This window comes from Dendrobates tinctorius, unplaced genomic scaffold (genome assembly GCF_039654945.1).
Source record: "Dendrobates tinctorius isolate UK_male_01 unplaced genomic scaffold, ASM3965494v1 ptg000063l, whole genome shotgun sequence".
Lineage (NCBI taxonomy): Eukaryota > Metazoa > Chordata > Amphibia > Anura > Dendrobatidae > Dendrobates > Dendrobates tinctorius.
In genome coordinates this window covers 16,308,587-16,326,318 of record NW_027361731.1, presented here as the reverse complement: position 1 = coordinate 16,326,318, position 17,732 = coordinate 16,308,587, and the positions used below count along the sequence as shown (strand labels likewise).

Here is a 17,732-nt window from a genome sequence, read left to right as displayed (position 1 = left end):
GAAAACCCCTGATGTACCAAAACAGTGGAAACCCCCCACAAATGACACCATTTTGGAAACTAGACCCCCTAAGGAACTTATCTAGATGTGTGGTGAGAACTTTGAACCCCCATGGGCTTCACAGAAGTTTATAACATAAAGCCATACAATTAAAAAATCATATTTTTTCCACAAAAATGATCTTTTCACCCTCAATTCTTATTTTTCCAAGGGTAACAGGACCCTAAAAGTTATTGTGCAATTTGTCCTGAGTACGCTGATACCCCACATGTGGGGGTAAACCACTATTTGGGCGCATGGCAGAGCTCGGAAGGGAAGCAGCGCCATTTGACGTTTTTGGCTGGAATTGAGATCGGACACCATGTCGCGTTTGGAAAACCCCTGATGTACCAAAACAGTGGAAATCCCCCACAAATGACACCATTTTGGAAACTAGACCCCCTAAGGAACTTATCTAGATGTGTGGTGAGAACTTTGAACCCCCATGGGCTTCACAGAAGTTTATAACATAAAGCCATACAATTAAAAAATCATATTTTTTCCACAAAAATGATCTTTTCACCCTCAATTCTTATTTTTCCAAGGGTAACAGGACCCTAAAAGTTATTGTGCAATTTGTCCTGAGTACGCTGATACCCCACATGTGGGGGTAAACCACTATTTGGGCGCATGGCAGAGCTCGGAAGGGAAGCAGCGCCATTTGACGTTTTTGGCTGGAATTGAGATCGGACACCATGTCGCGTTTGGAAAACTCCTGATGTACCAAAACAGTGGAAACCCCCCACAAATGACACCATTTTGGAAACTAGACCCCCTAAGGAACTTATCTAGATGTGTGGTGAGCACTTTGACCCCCCCAGTGCTTCACAGAAGTTTATAATGCCCGGGCGTGAAAATAAATAATTCGTATTTTTTCCACAAACATGATCTTTTAGTCACCATTTTTTTATTTTCCCAAGGGTACCAGGAGAAATTGGACCCCAAAAGTTGTTGTCCAATTTTTCCTGAGTATGCTGATACCCCATATGTGGGAGAAAACTACTGTATGGGCACACGTCGGGGCTCGGAAGGGAAGTAGTGACGTTTTGGAATGCAGACTTTGATGGAATGGTCTGCGGGTGTCATGTTGCCTTTGGAGAGCCCCTAATGTACCTAAACAGTGGAAACCCCCCACAAATGACACCATTTTGTAAACTAGACCCCCCAAGGAACTTATCTAGATGTGTGGTGAGCACTTTGAACCCCCCAGTGCTTCACAGAAGTTTATAACGCCCGGGCGTGAAAATAAAAAATTCGTATTTTTTCCACAAACATGATCTTTTAGTCACCATTTTTTTATTTTCCCAAGGGTACCAGGAGAAATTGGACCCCAAAAGTTGTTGTCCAATTTGTCCTGAGTATGCTGATACCCCATATGTGGGAGAAAACTACTGTATGGGCACACGTCGGGGCTCGGAAGGGAAGTAGTGACGTTTTGGAATGCAGACTTTGATGGAATGGTCTGCGGGTGTCATGTTGCCTTTGGAGAGCCCCTAATGTACCTAAACAGTGGAAACCCCCCACAAATTATCCCATTTTGAAAACTAGACCCACTAAGGAACTTATCTAGATGTGTGGTGAGCACTTTGAACCCCCAAGGGCTTCACTGAAGTTTATAATGCCAGGGCATGAAAATAAAAAAATCGTATTTTTTCCAGAAACATGATCAATTAGTCCCCAATTTTTTCATTTTCCCAAGGGTAACAGGAGAAATTGGACCCCCAAAAGTTGTTGTCCAATTTGGCCTGAGTACGCTGACACCCCATATATGGGAGAAAACTACGGTATGGACACACGTCGGGGCTCGGAAGGGAAGCAGTGACGTTTTGGAATGCAGACTTTGATGGAATGGTCTGCGGGTGTCATGTGCGTTTGGAGAGCCCCTGATGTACCTAAACTATTGAAACTCCCCACAAGTGACCCCATTTTGGACACTAGACCCCCCACGGAACTTATCTAGATGTGTGGTGAGCACTTTGAACCCCCAAGTGCTTCACAGAAGTTTATAACACTCGGACGTGAAAATAAAAAAATCATTTTTTTCCACAAAAATGATATTTTTGCCCCCAATTTTTTATTTTCTTAAGGGTAACAGGAGAAATTGGACCCCAAAAATTGTTTTGCAATTTGTCCTGAGTAGGCTGATACCCTACATGTGGGGGTAAAACACTGTTTGGGCGCATGGCAGAGCTTGGAAGGGAAGGAGCACCATTTGACTTTTTCAACTCAGAATTGGCTGGAATTGAGATCAGACGCCATGTTGCATTTGGAGAGCCCCTGATGTGCCCAAACAGTGGAAACCCCCAATTATAACTCCAACCCTAACCCCAACACACCCCTAACCCTAATCTGAGCCCTAGCCCTAACCCTAACCCTAGCCCTAACCCTAGCCCTAACCCTAGCCCTAACCCTAAGGCTGTGTGCACACGCTGCGGATTTTGCTGCGGTTCCGCAGCGGTTTTGGCTGCTGCGGACCCGCAGCAGTTTCTGCTGCGGTGTACAGTACCATGATTCCCTATGGGAATCAAAAACCGCAGTGCAGACGGTGCGGAATTTTCCGCACGGATTATCTGCGGTTTTCAATCTGCAGAAAGAATTGACATGTCAATTCTTTCTGCGGATTCTCCTGCGGTTTGCCATCTCCTCTATTGAGGAGATGAAAAACCGCAGGACAAAACCGCAGAGCAATCCGCAGGTAAAACCGCAGGTCTTTTGACCTGCGGTTTCACCTGCGGATTTTACAAAATCCGCGCGGATGAATCCGCACCTAATCCGCAGCGTGTGCACACAGCCTTACCCTAACGAGAAAATGGAGATAAATACTTTTTTTTTAGTTTTATTATTTTTCCCTAACTAAGGGGGTGATAACGGGGGGTTTGATTTACTATTTATGGCGGTTTTTCTGTTTGGCGGCTGTCACACCCTAAAAGACGCTTTTTATTGTAAAATAGTTTTTGCATCACCACATTTTGAGAGCTATAATTTTTCCGTATTTTGACCCACTGAGTCATGTGAGGTCTTATTTTTTGCGGGACGAGTTGACGTTTTTATTGGTACCATTTTCGGGCACGTGACATTTTTTGATCGCTTTTTATTCCTATTTTTGGGACGCAGAATGAACAAAAACCAGCGTTTCATGAATTTCTTTTGGGGGGGTGCGTTTACACCGTTCCGCGTGCGGTAAAATTGATAAAGCGGTTTTATTCTTCGGGTCAGTACGGTTACAGCGATACCTCATTTAGGTCGTTTTTTTATGTTTTTGTCGGTTTTATGCAATGAAAACTATTTTATATAAAAAATAATTATTTTTGCATCGCTTTATTCTGTGAGCTATAACTTTTTTATTTTTTCGCTGATGATGCTGTGTGGTCGCTCGTTTTTTGCGGGATAAGATGACGTTTTCAGCGGTACCATGGATATTTATATGCGTCTTTTTGATCGCGCGTTATTACACTTTTTGTTTGGCGGTATGATAATAAATCATTATTTTTTGCTTCGTTTTTTATTTTTATTTTTTAAGGGGTTCGCTAAAAGGGTTAACTAATGGGACAGTTTTATAGGGCGGGTCATTATGGACGCGGCGATACCTAATATGTGTACTTTTATTGTTTTGTTTTTTTTATTATTTCCAAAAAATGGATTTATTGAGGGAATATTTTTTTTTTTTTTCTAATTTATTTGGCGATTTTTTTAAATTTATTTTTACATTTTTTTTATTTTTTTTTTACTTTATTACATAGTCCCAGGTGGGACATCACTGTCCTGTGACAGATCGCTGATCTGTCACATCACAGATCACTGTGACAGATCAGCAATCTGTCACAGGCATTGAAGAAGACTTCCTCCTGCCTGCGCCTTGCAGGCACTGAGGAAGCTAGCTTCCTCAGGTCCCCGAAGGCCCCCGTCGCCATCTTGGATTCGGGGGCCTGGAGGATAGGAGCCCCCCGCAGCAGCGCTGCACATTGCGCTGCCGTGGGGGGCTCAGGGAAGCTCAGTCCCCTCCCTGCCGATGCTTCCCTTTAACTCCCGGTACACCGCGATCGTGTTTGATCGCGGTGTGCAAGGGGTTAACGTGTCGGGGGCGGTCCGTGACCACCCCTGACACATAGTGCCGGGTGTCAGCTGTGATAATCAGCTGACACCCGGCCGCGATCAGCGGCGCTCACCACGTGGGCGCCGCTGATCGCGGTAGACGTACTATCCCGTCCACGGTCATACGGGCCCAGGTACCGTGGACGGGATAGTACGTCGGATGTCAGGAAGGGGTTAATGTCTTCACCAATAGACCTTAGCTGTGACATTACTTCCTTTATTGAGAATATGTGCTTCTGCATGTTGTCATTTGAACTCAATCTCATACTGTAAAGCTTTCTTAATAGAAATAACTTGTGATTTAAACTGGATCTTTCATGTAATTTTCTTAATGCGCCCCACATTCCTTTCGCTGTATCCTCATTCCTTACGTGTATTAATTGAGCATCATCCACTAATAAGCTAATGGTGGCTCTCGCTTTTCTATTCTTTCTATCCCATTTCTGATTATCTTCATCAGGTCTATCTGTAATTACTTCACATAAATCGTCTTTAGATAACATCTCTACTTTGAATTTCCATAACTGATAATTTTCACTGTTCAGCTTAGCTACTGTGAGTTTCACCTCAGTGCTGCACATCAGTTTTATATAATCTTACTTGTTTTATGAAGATATTCTTTTTCTTCTTTAGAGTTCCTGTATATCCTGTGTGTGGCGATTCTCTGTAATGATCTCCAGTGTGCGGTCATTCAGTTCCTGGAATCATAAATACCTTTGACCCTCTGTAACTGGATTTTTTCAGCCTCCGTTTGCTGGGTTTTATCTTATCTGCTTCGCCGGTATCTGAGGTTATTGCTTGGGGTTTTCAGTGCGTCTGGGACTATCTCCTGGGTGTCTGGGCCCATAACCTGTAGCAGAGTGTATCTATTGAGAATGACCACTGATACATCAGAGAACTTCACTGAGCAAGTTATCTTCAGTAAACAGTATTTACTTCATATGGGTAAACATGAGATAAGAGAATTCAGTAGCACACAGCCCGTGCTGCTGCTATAATACACTCAAAAACGAATGTAAAAGTAACAACAGCAAGAGAGCTTCCCTCCCCACAATACAGCAAACATATAACTTCACACTATCGCCATCTGCTGTCAGGCTAGTGTAAAGTCCTCCTTTACATAAACAATAAGTCCATTTCTGTTGCATATACCAACAGCAGCAATACCTGGCACTGCCGCTGGCACTCGGGACTGGAGTGTGCGGCTGTATGTATTTCTATGCAGCCACACATTCCGGTTCCGAGTGCCGGTTGCAGTGCCGGATATTGATGTGAGACTCATGCAAAGTTCTCGCATCACACTCGCTAGTGTAACTCCAGTCTTAGTCTGTGTCAGTAACCGTTCTATAGAGCAGGGTTCCCCAACTCCAGTCCTCAAGGCCCACCAACAGGTCATGTTTTCAGGATTTCCTTAGTATTGCTCAGGTGATAATTGCTTCACCTGTGCAGTACAAAGGAAATCCTGAAAACATGACCTGTTGGTGGGCCTTGAGGACTGGAGTTGGGGAACCCTGCTATAGAGGATCGAGAACTTACTAGTCTGAAAGGAGCCCTAGTCCTATCCGTGTCTATGTACCTGACCCTTGGGGTAAGCAGCTACAGTACCGTGGTACCTGGTGGCTACCTGCAGCCAGGACTTACTCCACCATCAGGAGCTCCAGTGAACACCTGGTATACCGCTACGCAGTTCCTAAATTAGCCCGGCACAGTGAGCCCACGAACCACGTGCATCATCTGCGTGCGTAACACAGACATCAAGTATCTTTCTCATTTCAGTTGGGATCACAAAAAAGGTTAAAAATGATTATAGATTAAGGGAATATTGAACAATACAATTCAATACGCGGCCTATTGGTTTCTGCTGGAAATCCAAAGAGAAAGAGGGACAAACTATGTATAGCCACCATGGCAAATTTCCTGACATGCCCCATAGCCAGACTCATTTACCATTTTTTCCTACCCTGGCCGGAGATTTCAGGAGGCATGATGGAAGTCAGAGACTGCCCAGGATGACAGGACAGAGACCCAAATCTGGGACTGTTCTGCTGTACTCGGGATGGTTGGGACATATGGACTTATTGTTCATTCCTTCATAGTTGGAGCAGCCAGAACTTTTTCATTATTACATAAGGTTCACTATATGAGGTTTTGCCTTTTGAGTGAGACGAGCTGTAGTTTATTTTTTAAAGGCCATTGTGCCAAACACGTCTGTTAGGCTGTGTTCTCACATAACCTGCAACGTTCAGGCTTTTACACACTAATTCTATACAAATGTAAGAATTCCGGACTTTCCTTTGTGCTTGTTTTCCCTGATCCAAGATGGAGTCTTGTATCTCGCCCTGTCATGGAACTTCTTGTCTATCCTGATTATTTAAGTCCGGGTCATGTGCTCTCCTGTGCCTGAGTATTGTGTTGCTGTCTTGCTCCTGAGCTCCTGCCCATCTGCTAGTGGACTCCCTGCTGCGGCTGCTGCTCGTTACTCGGTGCTCTGCCTCTCTACATTCTGCTGCCTACTACCCTGCTGTGTTCATCTACAGTCTGGACTTCTGGTGTGGAGCTGATCACCCTTGGAGCTGCTGTGGCCAGTAAGGAATCCTGACTTTGCCATCTCCTTTGGGTCTGTTGGGGCTGTGTTGCTGGACTCGTGCGGGACTTTCAGTCCTAGAGGTAGATATAGCGACCTTCTCCTTTTTTGCCTCTCCTGTATCATGCTGTACTTCTACATTTGAGCGCTGTGTGCATTTCACCCTTATGTTTATTGGACTTATGCACCCTAGTGCTGTGTGCATGCTGATGTACTATATCATCGTGGGACAGCCTCATTAATACGGTGTACTTGCTGACATATCTGCTGCTGGAGTCCTACGTTCTGTGCCCTGTGCACACTTCAGTATTAGTACTGTTGGACTGGTTATTATTAGCGGTCTTACCCCGCCCTTCGGTCACTTAGGACATTTCCATATTGTGCTGAATTTTCCTTAATATTGCGGAAAGTGTACTGCCAGTTCTGCTTTACCTGCATTATTCCATATTGTGCTGTGTTTCTGTTACTGTTGCAGGAAGGGCTCTGTTTAGCTTTGTCACTCTTGTGCAATATACTTATTTACATCAACTTTGGTCTCAGTCTCATTGTCCCACGCAATCAGATTCCGTAGTACCCATATAATTATTACAACGGACATGGGAAGGATGCCTAAGCTAAATGTTATTTATATTACTATTTTGTGCTGTATGACTACCTGGATTAAAAGTATAATTATTCAAAGATTGAAAATTGTTAATTTTTTTTACATTTTTGTCGAAACGTCTGACTTTTTTTTATAAATAAAAGCAAAACATATTAACCTAAATTTAACATTAACAAAATACAATGATTTATGAAAAAACAATCTTAAAATCACTGAAATCTGTGGAAATGTTTCCGTGTTTTGCCACATTCTGTAAATTAACATGTTAGATTTGAAAATTTTGTCTTGGTCAAAAATCTGAAAAAAAAACCTGCAATAAATCATTATTCTAACTGTTCTTTGTATTTTATAGGAAGAAAAAAATCTCTGACTTTCAATTTAGCTCTAGAATGCAGGTACATAGGAATACACTGGTATATGGAAATGTATCACTTGTACCAGTGCAAGAAGTTATGTGTTTGAATCACCAGGGCGCAGACTTGAAGAAAAGTGAAGAATGAGTTAATTACAGCACATAGATGCTGGTGTGGTGCCCCTGAGGGTTCAGTCGCCACAAAGGTACTGCACCTCCTCCTGAGGTGTAGTATCCCACTATCCAGGTAAGATGGAGACACCTGACCAGACTCCAGCACCTGTACCCAGCACGTAAACATTAGAACAGCAGGGCACTATATATGACCCCAGCATGGTTCATGAAGGGTGCTGGGAGGTGGGTGGAGCTTAGTTTTAGAGAGAGGGAGAACAGAAAGGAAGTCAGTGGCAGTTCCCTGGAGAGGGAGAGAGTGAGAAGATGTGTATGCAGCAGCGAACTGTTAGCTGGAGCTGCTGGGAAGGAAAGGAGCAGAAGGATCAGTTCTCCAGAAGGAGAGGAAAGGATGGGACATGTGGAGGAGAGCTGGGGACTGGGGCTAGAGCAGAGCCCTTTCCTAAGCTTAAGCGCCAAAGGCCGGGCGCCGGTATCTGAGGCTGTGTGGATGCTAATGATCCTAAAGCAGAAACCGGAGGAATGGAAGTTGTAAATGCTTTATTCCCAACTAAGACTCAACGACACAGTAGCAATGTGTGTGAGCCAGGACATGATTGTAAGCAGTCCCTGAAGTAGGCTACAGCTGCCTGTTATGCGAGTGGAGTTCTAAGTAACAGACAGAAGGAGGAACTTGAGTGTACTTCATAACTGCAAGTACTTCAGATTAGCGCTAGTCTATGGTATAGAAAAAATTCACAAGCCAATTAGAGGAGGTGACACGGAAATTGCACTAAGAAGCAGGGAAGCTTGGTGGATTTTTAAGTTGAATACTAGGCTACCACGAGGGTTAAATAAAAGAAAAGTCATTATGCTTTCTTATTGATTATCAAAAAAAAACCTTTAATAGGGTGTCAATAATTCAGAAAAAGACAAAAATATTGAATCCGGGTAATTGATAAAAAATCATTTACAATTCACCTGTCTAAGTTATTGAAGATTAAATAAATGGTTATATGTCATGAAATCGACCCCCCCCTCCTTTTTTTCTGCCATTTATAATAATAATTGATAATGGCAAAAAACAGCCAAATAAAAATTATGAAATTATTTTTCTTTACAGGAAAATTAAAATGAAACAAATATGTGGTGACATATACCATTGAAAACAAAGAAAAAAAAATCACTACAAAATCTGTTTTTGTGTCTCTGGTTATTAAACGATCTTGTGAAATTGTAAAAAAGAATATTGCCTAACTTGTGATTGTAATCCTTTTTCTCCTTCCATCTATGTAAAGAAATAGTTTGGCTCATAGAAATGTATGCATACATATATAAACTAACAGAAAAAGATTCTCTCGGAGAAAATGCTGTAATTCACCTGCATAATTTGGCTTCAGTACACATTGTGTCATGCATAAATTAAGGTTTTTTCCTTTTGTGATTTTAATCTTGTCTGTCTTTCACATGGTGTAATTATGTTAAGTGTTAATTCATTTTACAGGTGTGCCGACCGGATATAGCATAAAAGACCTGTGTGTGACAATGCTTCTTATCATGACTAAGGGTGCAAAGTCACCAGAAACGCGTTGATGACGCAAGCATCTTCACTCTTTGTGCTGGCATTTTAACCTCATATTTTGTATAGATTGAAGTGAATAAAGAAAATACTATTTTTTCACTACATCGTGGAGCTGGACAATCTCTCCTTTCTTATGTTACTTCAGATTAGCGCTAGTAAGGAGACGTCCAGTAAAGGCACATACGGAAGGCAGTGCACTAAGGGTGTGCTTCATCTGCCTGGGAGTTGGCTGAGCCCCTTACCTGGAGGACACGGCAATGAAGCGGGCACCTGTGTATGCCAGAAACGTGAGTAAAGCTTTGGAACTGCATTCAGCTGTGTCTCTGCCTTCTTTCTGCATCAACCTTTCAGCACTGCTACATTCCCTGCCTGGTCACTACACCATCTACCTCAACATCTACTACCACTGCCCTGGGAATACAGCTCTACCTGTGGAGTGGCGGTAGTATATCGTGCTCCCGGCCCCTCCCATCAGTTCCTGGATCATTTTGCCACTTAGCTTCCACATTTTCTCTCCTGTGACATCCCTACCCTCATCATGGGCGATTTCAACATCCCCATTGCTCTTCCCCTCTCCCCATCTGCTACTCACCTTTTATCCCTAACCTCCTCATTTGGCCTTTTGCAGCTTACTAATTCTCCAACGCATGAAGACGGGAACTCCCTCGACTTGGTCTTCTCTCGGCTTTGTGCAGTGGATGATTTTGCAAACTCCCCTCTCCCGCTCTCTGACCACAACCTTCTTTCATTCTCTATCAAGAACTGCCAGGCTGCTCAGGTCACCCCCACTGTCCATATTTATAGAAACATACAGGCCATTAACACCCAGAAACTTATGAAGAACTTGCAGTCTTCATTGGCCCCTATCTCCTCCCTCTCATGTCCTGATTCTGCATTGAAGCATTACAATGAAACACTTCAAAGTGCCCTGGATGAATTTGCTCCTCCTATACATATAACTCCTCAACACAGATGGCAACAACCCTGGCACACCATGCAAACACGTTTCCTGCAGCGATGCTCCAGGTGCGCCGAACGTCTGTGGAGAAAATCCAACCTACCCGAAGATTTCATCCATTATAAGTTTGTTATAACTTTATATACTGAGTGCAATGGAGGTCGGTGACGTGGATCAGGAAAGAGGCCTAAGCTCATAGGTTTTTAGTTCCGTAGTGTTTATCAGAGTCAAGCAGGTTTACAGATAAGACACAGCAGGGTAAAAGCAGACAAAGATAATAATGCAGTGAGCAGCCGTACAGACCGTGGAGACGTATGAGGTCCAAGTTGCCAGATCCGGAGACCTGGAGAGCAGGCCAGGCCTGCTAGCAGGAAACAGTCCTTGAAGTGGAGGTGGGTGCAGAGCTGATCTGAAGAAACAAGTCTTTACAATGAGACCAAGATTCACAGGCAAGCAGGGAATGCCAGGGTAACAAAGAGATGAGCTAGGTAGCAGTCCTTCCAGCTTGATAACAAGTCCAAGAACAAGTATACTCAAGCAATGAGTAATCATACAGCGCATCCTTATATACAGAGCTGACAGGAACAAGAGAGATCAACACAGGAAATAAGATGGCCCCCATTGAGGCTCGTGACTCCATCTTGGATGAGGGCAAAAATGAACTAAACTAAGGGCAAAGCAGAAACTGAGCGACAGACATAAGGCAAGGATTTCAGAGAAACGGATATGCAGGCCAAGTCCTTACAAATTTTATGCTTCGAACATACAACACTGCCCTTCACCTCTCAAAACAAACAAATTTCAACACCCTCATCACTTCACTGTCCAATAACCCTAAACGTCTCTTTGACACTTTTCATTCTCTACTCAACCCAAGAGTACAGGCCCCTACCACGGAGCTTCGAGCTGACGATCTGGCCAATTACTTCAAAGAAAAAATTGACCAAATCCAACAGGAAATTAACTCCCAATCACCTTATACCATGCACTGCATCTAGCTCACTCTCTGACTTTGAACCAGCCACAGAAGAAGAAGTAAGCAGGCTCCTTGCATCTTCCCGCCCAACCACTTGCACCAGTGACCCATTTCCGTCACATCTACTCCAGCCCCTTTCCCCTGCTGTCACCCCTCACCTAACTAAAATATTTAACATCTCTCTCTCTTCTGGTATCGTTCCCTCCTCATTTAAGCATGCCATCATACATCCACTACTTAAAAAACCATCCCTTGACCAAAACTGTGTCGCTAACTATAGACCTGTTTCTAATCTTCCCTTCATCTCTAAACTCCTGGAACGTCTGGTCCACTCCCGTCTTATCCGCTATCTCTCAGAAAACTATCTTCTAGACCCTCTCCAATCCGGTTTCCGCTCTTTACATTCTACTGAAACTGCCCTCACTAAAGTCTCTAATGATCTACTAACAGCTAAATCAAATGGTCATTACTCCATGCTAATTCTCTTGGATCTCTCTGCAGCATTCAACACTGTGGATAATCAGCTCCTCCTCACTATGCTCCGTTCCATTAGCCTCAAGGACACCGTTCTCTCCTGGTTCTCCTCCTATCTTTCTGACCGCTCCTTTACTGTATCTTTTGCTGGCTCCTCCTCTCATCTTCCCCTTACTGTTGAGGTTCCTCAAGGATCAGTCCTAGGCCCCCTCCTCTCCTCTTTGTATAATGCCCCTATTGGTCAAACAATCAGTAGATTTGGTTTCCATTACCATCTCTATGCTGATGACACCCAATTATACGCTTCTTCTCCTGACCTCACGCCAGCCTTTCTAGAAAATACCGGCAATTGTCTAAACGCTGTGTCTAACATCATGTCCTCACTATATCTGAAACTGAACCTGTCAAAGACTGAACTCCTTGTGTTTCCTCCCTCTACTAATGTACCTATACCTGACATTGCCATTTCCGTGTGTGGTTCTACTATTACTCCCCAGCAACATGCCCGCTGTCTTGGGGTCATACTTGCCTCTGAGCTTTCCTTTGTCCCCCACATCTGATCACTGGCTCGCTCTTGTTATCTGCACCTCAAAAACATTTCTAGAATTCGAACTTTTCTTACTTTTGACTCTGCAAAAACTGACTGTTTCTCTTATTCATTCTCGTCTTGACTATTGTACCTCCCTTCTAATCGGTCTCCCTCTTAACAAACTCTCCCCCCTCCAATCTGTCTTGAATGCAGCTGCCAGGATCGTATTCCTCGCCAATCGTTACACCGATGCCTCTACCTTGTGCCAGTCATTACACTGGCTACCCATCCTCTCCAGAATCCAGTACAAACGTATTACCCTCACCCACAAAGCTCTTCATTGCTCAGCACCACCCTACATCTCCTCCCTTGTTTCAGTATACCATCCTACCCTCGCCCTCCATTCTGCTGATGACCTGAGGTGACCATCCTCAATAATCAGAACCTCCCACTTCCGTCTTCAAGACTATACACGTGCTGCGCCAATTCTTTGGAATGCACTTCCCAGGTCAATACGATTAGTCCCCAATCCCCACAATTTTAAGCGTGCCCTGAAAACTCATTTATTCAGACTGGCCTACCGCCTCAACACCTTAACCTAATCTATCCCTATGTGGCACAGCCAAAAGTTTTTTACCATAACCAGGTTCCCCGCATCATGTTCCAACATGCTTTATGCATCCATTAGCCCTCTGCATCCTTACTATTACACACTTAACATTATGGCTGGTCCATACAATCAGGGCAACTGTTACCACCCACCCTTCGTGTCTCCTTTTTTCCTCATAGATTGTAAGCTTGCGAGCAGGGCCCTCATTCCTCTTGGTATCTGTTATAATCTATGTGATTATTGTTATTCTGTAATGTTTATTGTCTGTACAAGTCCCCTCCCTCTGAAATGTAAAGTGCTGCGGAATATGTCAGCGCTATAGAAATAAAATTTATTATTATTATTACTATTGGAGAGCTATTACACCTCTGCTGCATCACACCATCTGCCCCAGAGGATCTGCACTGCAGCGCTGGTCCCCTTCTGACCAGATACCACATGTGGCATCACAAACTCATACACAAACTTTATTCCTCTTATTCTACACGGACACCCAGGGCCCCGGACCGGGTTGCTGCCACCACGACACATTCCTTTAAGATACCTCCCCGGTACAGAGTGAGCCCACTGCCCTGGGGGTGCTCCAACTTGGCGTCACAAACAGAATAACGAAGCCCGATGCCACAGGGTCTGGTGTGCCAAAGATTTGATTGATTTTAGAAATGAAAAAGCTAAATGTGCAAAGGAACAAGTTTTTTGGATTGTGAATTGGGCTGTGATTTTAACTGTAAAGATGGCGGCTATGGCGGTCCCATGAGGTGTGCCATTGTTGGCGTCACCAAAAAAAGAGCGCAAAACAATATGGACATCCCATGCCTGTACTTCTATGCAACTGCGCCATGGCCGACATCCAGAGGGGTCCGGATCCTGGCCTGGAATGGTGGCAAAGGAAAAAGACACCTCCCCGGGGGGGAGGGGTGAGAGAAGCTCTGCGGCGGGAAAGGGAGCCAGGAAGAAGACACAGTACCAGGAGGCCATCATGGAGAACGGCAGGAGGCTTGTGGAGCGTGGTGGAGAGATACCATCATTTCCTGACTCTGTGGAATCAGGCTCCAGCCTCTCAACAGACCTCAACCTGGCGCAGCTGGAGAAGGAGATCGAGGAGCTGAGAAGAAGTCTGCAGCAGTGACAGGCTCTGCTTGTGCAGAGAAGACAGACTGCCCAGGAGGAGTCCGCCATCTTGGTAACCTCACCACCGGTACCCACAGTTAATCCCCAGGTACCCTCACCATCGGTACCCACCTACAGTTCCCCGGTACCATCATCACTGGTACCCGCTGCTGCACCAGTCTCCCCATCACAGGAGTCTGACGAGGATGACCGCGGCCCTAATAAAGCAGGTACAGCCGTCACTCCAGGGACATGGGATGCCCTGTTATGCCCCATCGGGTTGCCACAGACCCCAAAATCTGTCCAGGTGGCGAAGGATGTAGCTTGGGACCGGAAAATAGCACCCAGGGGAGGGATACTGGAACCTGTCCCCATACCGCGGTCCCCTTTAGCAGCATGCAGCAGGCTGGGATTCCCCAGTGAGGAGCAGGGAGCAGATATACAAGGGTTCCCTATCTCCACTGAAGAATTATGCCGCAGGCAAATTCTAAGGTTCGAGCAGGAGGAACGGGAGCGGCAACAACAGAAACTGGCAATGGCAGAGCGGGAACTCGGGGGAAAGAAGCAGGCTCAGGGTGAGCGTCTGGAGGACTGCAATCCCATGGGATGGGGCAGGGTCCTCAGCATCGATAATGATCAGGGATTCAGCTTTACCAAGGACTCCAAGAAAGCTCCCGACCTGTTTGTGAACCGGTGGGACGTGGAGGGGCATCTCATCAGGGGTCATCCTGAGTGGGATCTGTTCCCTGGGGAGTGTGTGTCCCTTGCGCGCCACCTGGGAGCTCATGGCTGGTACGCATTACATGTCAGGAGGATTCCTGCAGAGCTGACAGCCCCACAGAAGCACCAGGGGGCATCAATACCAATAAAGGTCCCACTAAAAGTTCCAGCTGACCACCAGGGTGCAATAGAGAACACCAATGCCCCAACAGCCACAGCAACAGCTCCATCAGCTAAACCAGAGGTGGGTAAAGCACCTGAGCAATGTCACCAGCTGCTACCAAACAACAATCTGCCATACTTCCAACTCAGACAGCTCTTACTCCAGAACAATTGGATGAAGCATTGCAACACACGCTAAGTGAAGATACGTGTCTTCTGCATCCCAGCAAAAGGAGCACAGAAGTTCTACCCTGGAGGCAACAAAAGCCAGATGCTTCCAGTCATAGTAACATAGTAACATACAGTAGTTAGTAAGGCCGAAAAAAGACATTAGTCCATCCAGTTCAGCCTATAAAATTCTGTCAGAATAAATCCCCAGATCTACGTCCTTCTAAAGAACCTTACAATAACTGTAAGATACAATATTGTTACTCTCCAGGAAGACATCCAGGCCTCTCTTGAACCCTTCGACTGAGTTCGCCATCACCACTTCCTCAGGCAGGGAATTCCAGATTCTCACTGCCCTAACAGTAAAGAATCCTCTTCTACGTTGGTGGAAAAATCTTTTCTCCTCCAGACGCAGAGAATGCCCCCTTGTGACCGTCACCTTCCTTGGTATAAACAGATCCTCGGAGAGATACTTGTATTGTCCCCTTATATACTTATACATGGTTATTAGATCGCCCCTCAGTCGTCTTTCTTCTAGACTAAATAATCCTAATTTTGCTAGTCCTTATGAGTTGAACCAATATCCAGCAAGTTTTGTAAATAGTTTACCCCAGGAGGGTTTTTGGCAAAATGTTCCTTCCAGTCTTATATAATTAGACACCAGTAAGGAATAAGGAAATAATAAAGACTGAGAGATCATTGACGCTGAGTGATCTGGATACTCTATTTGTATATAGTTCAGCACCTTTTTAGGGGCTCCTTCTTGGTTTTACTTGTGCCTTTTGTCACGTCCGCCATGTCTGTTTTGCCTCATGACCCCTATAGCGGTGTGCACACGCATCTCATGTCTGCTATCCTGCATGTTCCCTAGAGCAGCCTGCGTTTCTGCGCTGCCTTCTGTGATCATCTCTCTGTTCCAAAAACCCCTGATCATGTGACCTTTCCTAGGCTCCAGCGCTGTCTGGTTCCGCAATCATCTCTGCATGTCTGGAACCCTGATCATGTGACCTTTCCAGTACTGGCTGGTTCTGCAATCATCTCTGCATGTCTGGAATCCCTGGTCATGTGACTGCTCTCTGTGATCCTGGAGGAACTGAACTGGAAGTTCTCCCCTGGTCCAGACCCGGAAGTACTGGTGCTATGGTGCTATATCAGATCGCCCCTACCTATGGTCAGGGCCTGATTATTGTGTTGCTTCCCTGCATGGCTGCTTGGTCTGCTGGGTCGCTCCCTTTATTCTGTGCCCTTGCACTTTGCCCTGTCGTGCGTCTCTGCACACGCTCTGTGCTCGTACTCCGTCTCTTGTCCCACGCCTTGTCTTATGTTTGGAGCCTCCAGCACCGAACTCCACCCGCAGACCCGCAATCCACATAGAGAATGGAGCTTCCAGCACCGACCTCCACCCGCAGAGCCCCACTCCACATAGAGAATAATGGCGCCTCCAGCACCGACCTCCACCCGCAGAGCCGCACTACACATAGAGAATAATGGAGCCTCCAGCACCGACCTCCACCCCCAGAGCCATACTCCACATAGAGAATAATGGGGCCTCCGGCACCGACCTCCACCCGCAGAGTCACACTCCACATAGAGAATAATGGAGCCTCCGGCACCGACCTCCACCCGCAGAGCCGCACTCCACATAGAGAATAATGGAGCCTCCAGCACCGACCTCCACCCGCAGAGCCGCACTCCACATAGAGAATAATGGAGCCTCCAGCACCGACCTCCACCCGCAGAGCCACACTCCACATAGAGAATAATGGAGCCTCCGGCACCTACCTCCACCCGCAGAGCCTCACTTCAGATATATAGCTGTTCTGTGCGCACAGGACCTGTGATGAGGTCACAGGAGGGGAGGAGTCAGGGGTCACATGATGGGAAGTAAAGGGGTTGGAATCAGAGAAGATGTATTGCTGTTCCCCATATGACACATAGATGTTTGCAGTGGATGGGGTGAATGCTGCCCCCATTGTGGTGCCCTGTTTTCTAGATAATAGGAGCCATTAAAAGAAAAATAATTATTTTGGAGCAGGATATTATTGGCTATACCTAGAAATTTCTTCATTTTTGTTGAATAATTGCTGTTAACCTGCAAGTGACATCACAACAAAATGTGAGATAGAAGCTGCACTGTTGATTTAGAATCATCCAGCAACTATGGGGGTTAAAATTGTGATAGCAGACAGGGAGTGGTTAGCTCAGCCCCAGGGAATTCTGGGAAAGATGTTATTGTGTCTGGGACTTGCAAGAGTAAGGCTATGTGCACACATATGCAGAAAATTTCTGCATAAAAACAGGACTCCTTCCCAGAAAACGCACGTTTTTGATGCGTTTTTTTCCGCACGTCCCCAGACACATAGAAAAAAGCCAGAAATGCAGAATTTACCGCAAAATTAATGAGCATGCTGCGTTTTTTACCGCAAAGCATTTTTTTCGTGGGAAAAAAGGCATCAATATGCACAAAAAGCTTCTTTTAAGCATTTATTGAGCGGATTTTTTGGTAAATCTGCGGAAAAAACTATGAAAAAAAAAACAACATGTGAACACAGCCTAAGGTGTGTGTTAGGCTGGTTTCACATTAGCGTTTTTTTGCGCAGCGCATCGTGTGCGTCTATGCGCATGTGTCATGCGTACCTATGTTTAACATGGCATGCGCAT

The 17,732-nt window shown here is 45.3% G+C and overlaps 2 protein-coding genes across 2 annotated transcripts in view; one reads left to right on the top strand and one right to left on the bottom strand.

Annotated features, from left to right (window-relative positions):
* The window catches only part of LOC141094308 (uncharacterized), a 62,774-nt gene extending 45,836 nt beyond the window's left edge, over positions 1-16,938 (bottom strand). Inside the window, exons 1-2 of the mRNA XM_073580144.1 lie at positions 16,854-16,938; positions 4,732-4,981 (exon numbers count right to left, since the gene is read on the bottom strand). The gene's annotated coding sequence lies outside the window, so the exon portion shown is untranslated. The remainder of the gene's footprint in view (positions 1-4,731; positions 4,982-16,853) is intronic.
* Positions 1-17,732, top strand: part of LOC141094243 (uncharacterized) — a 1,213,871-nt gene that overhangs the window by 522,451 nt on the left and 673,688 nt on the right. The window lies entirely within an intron of this gene.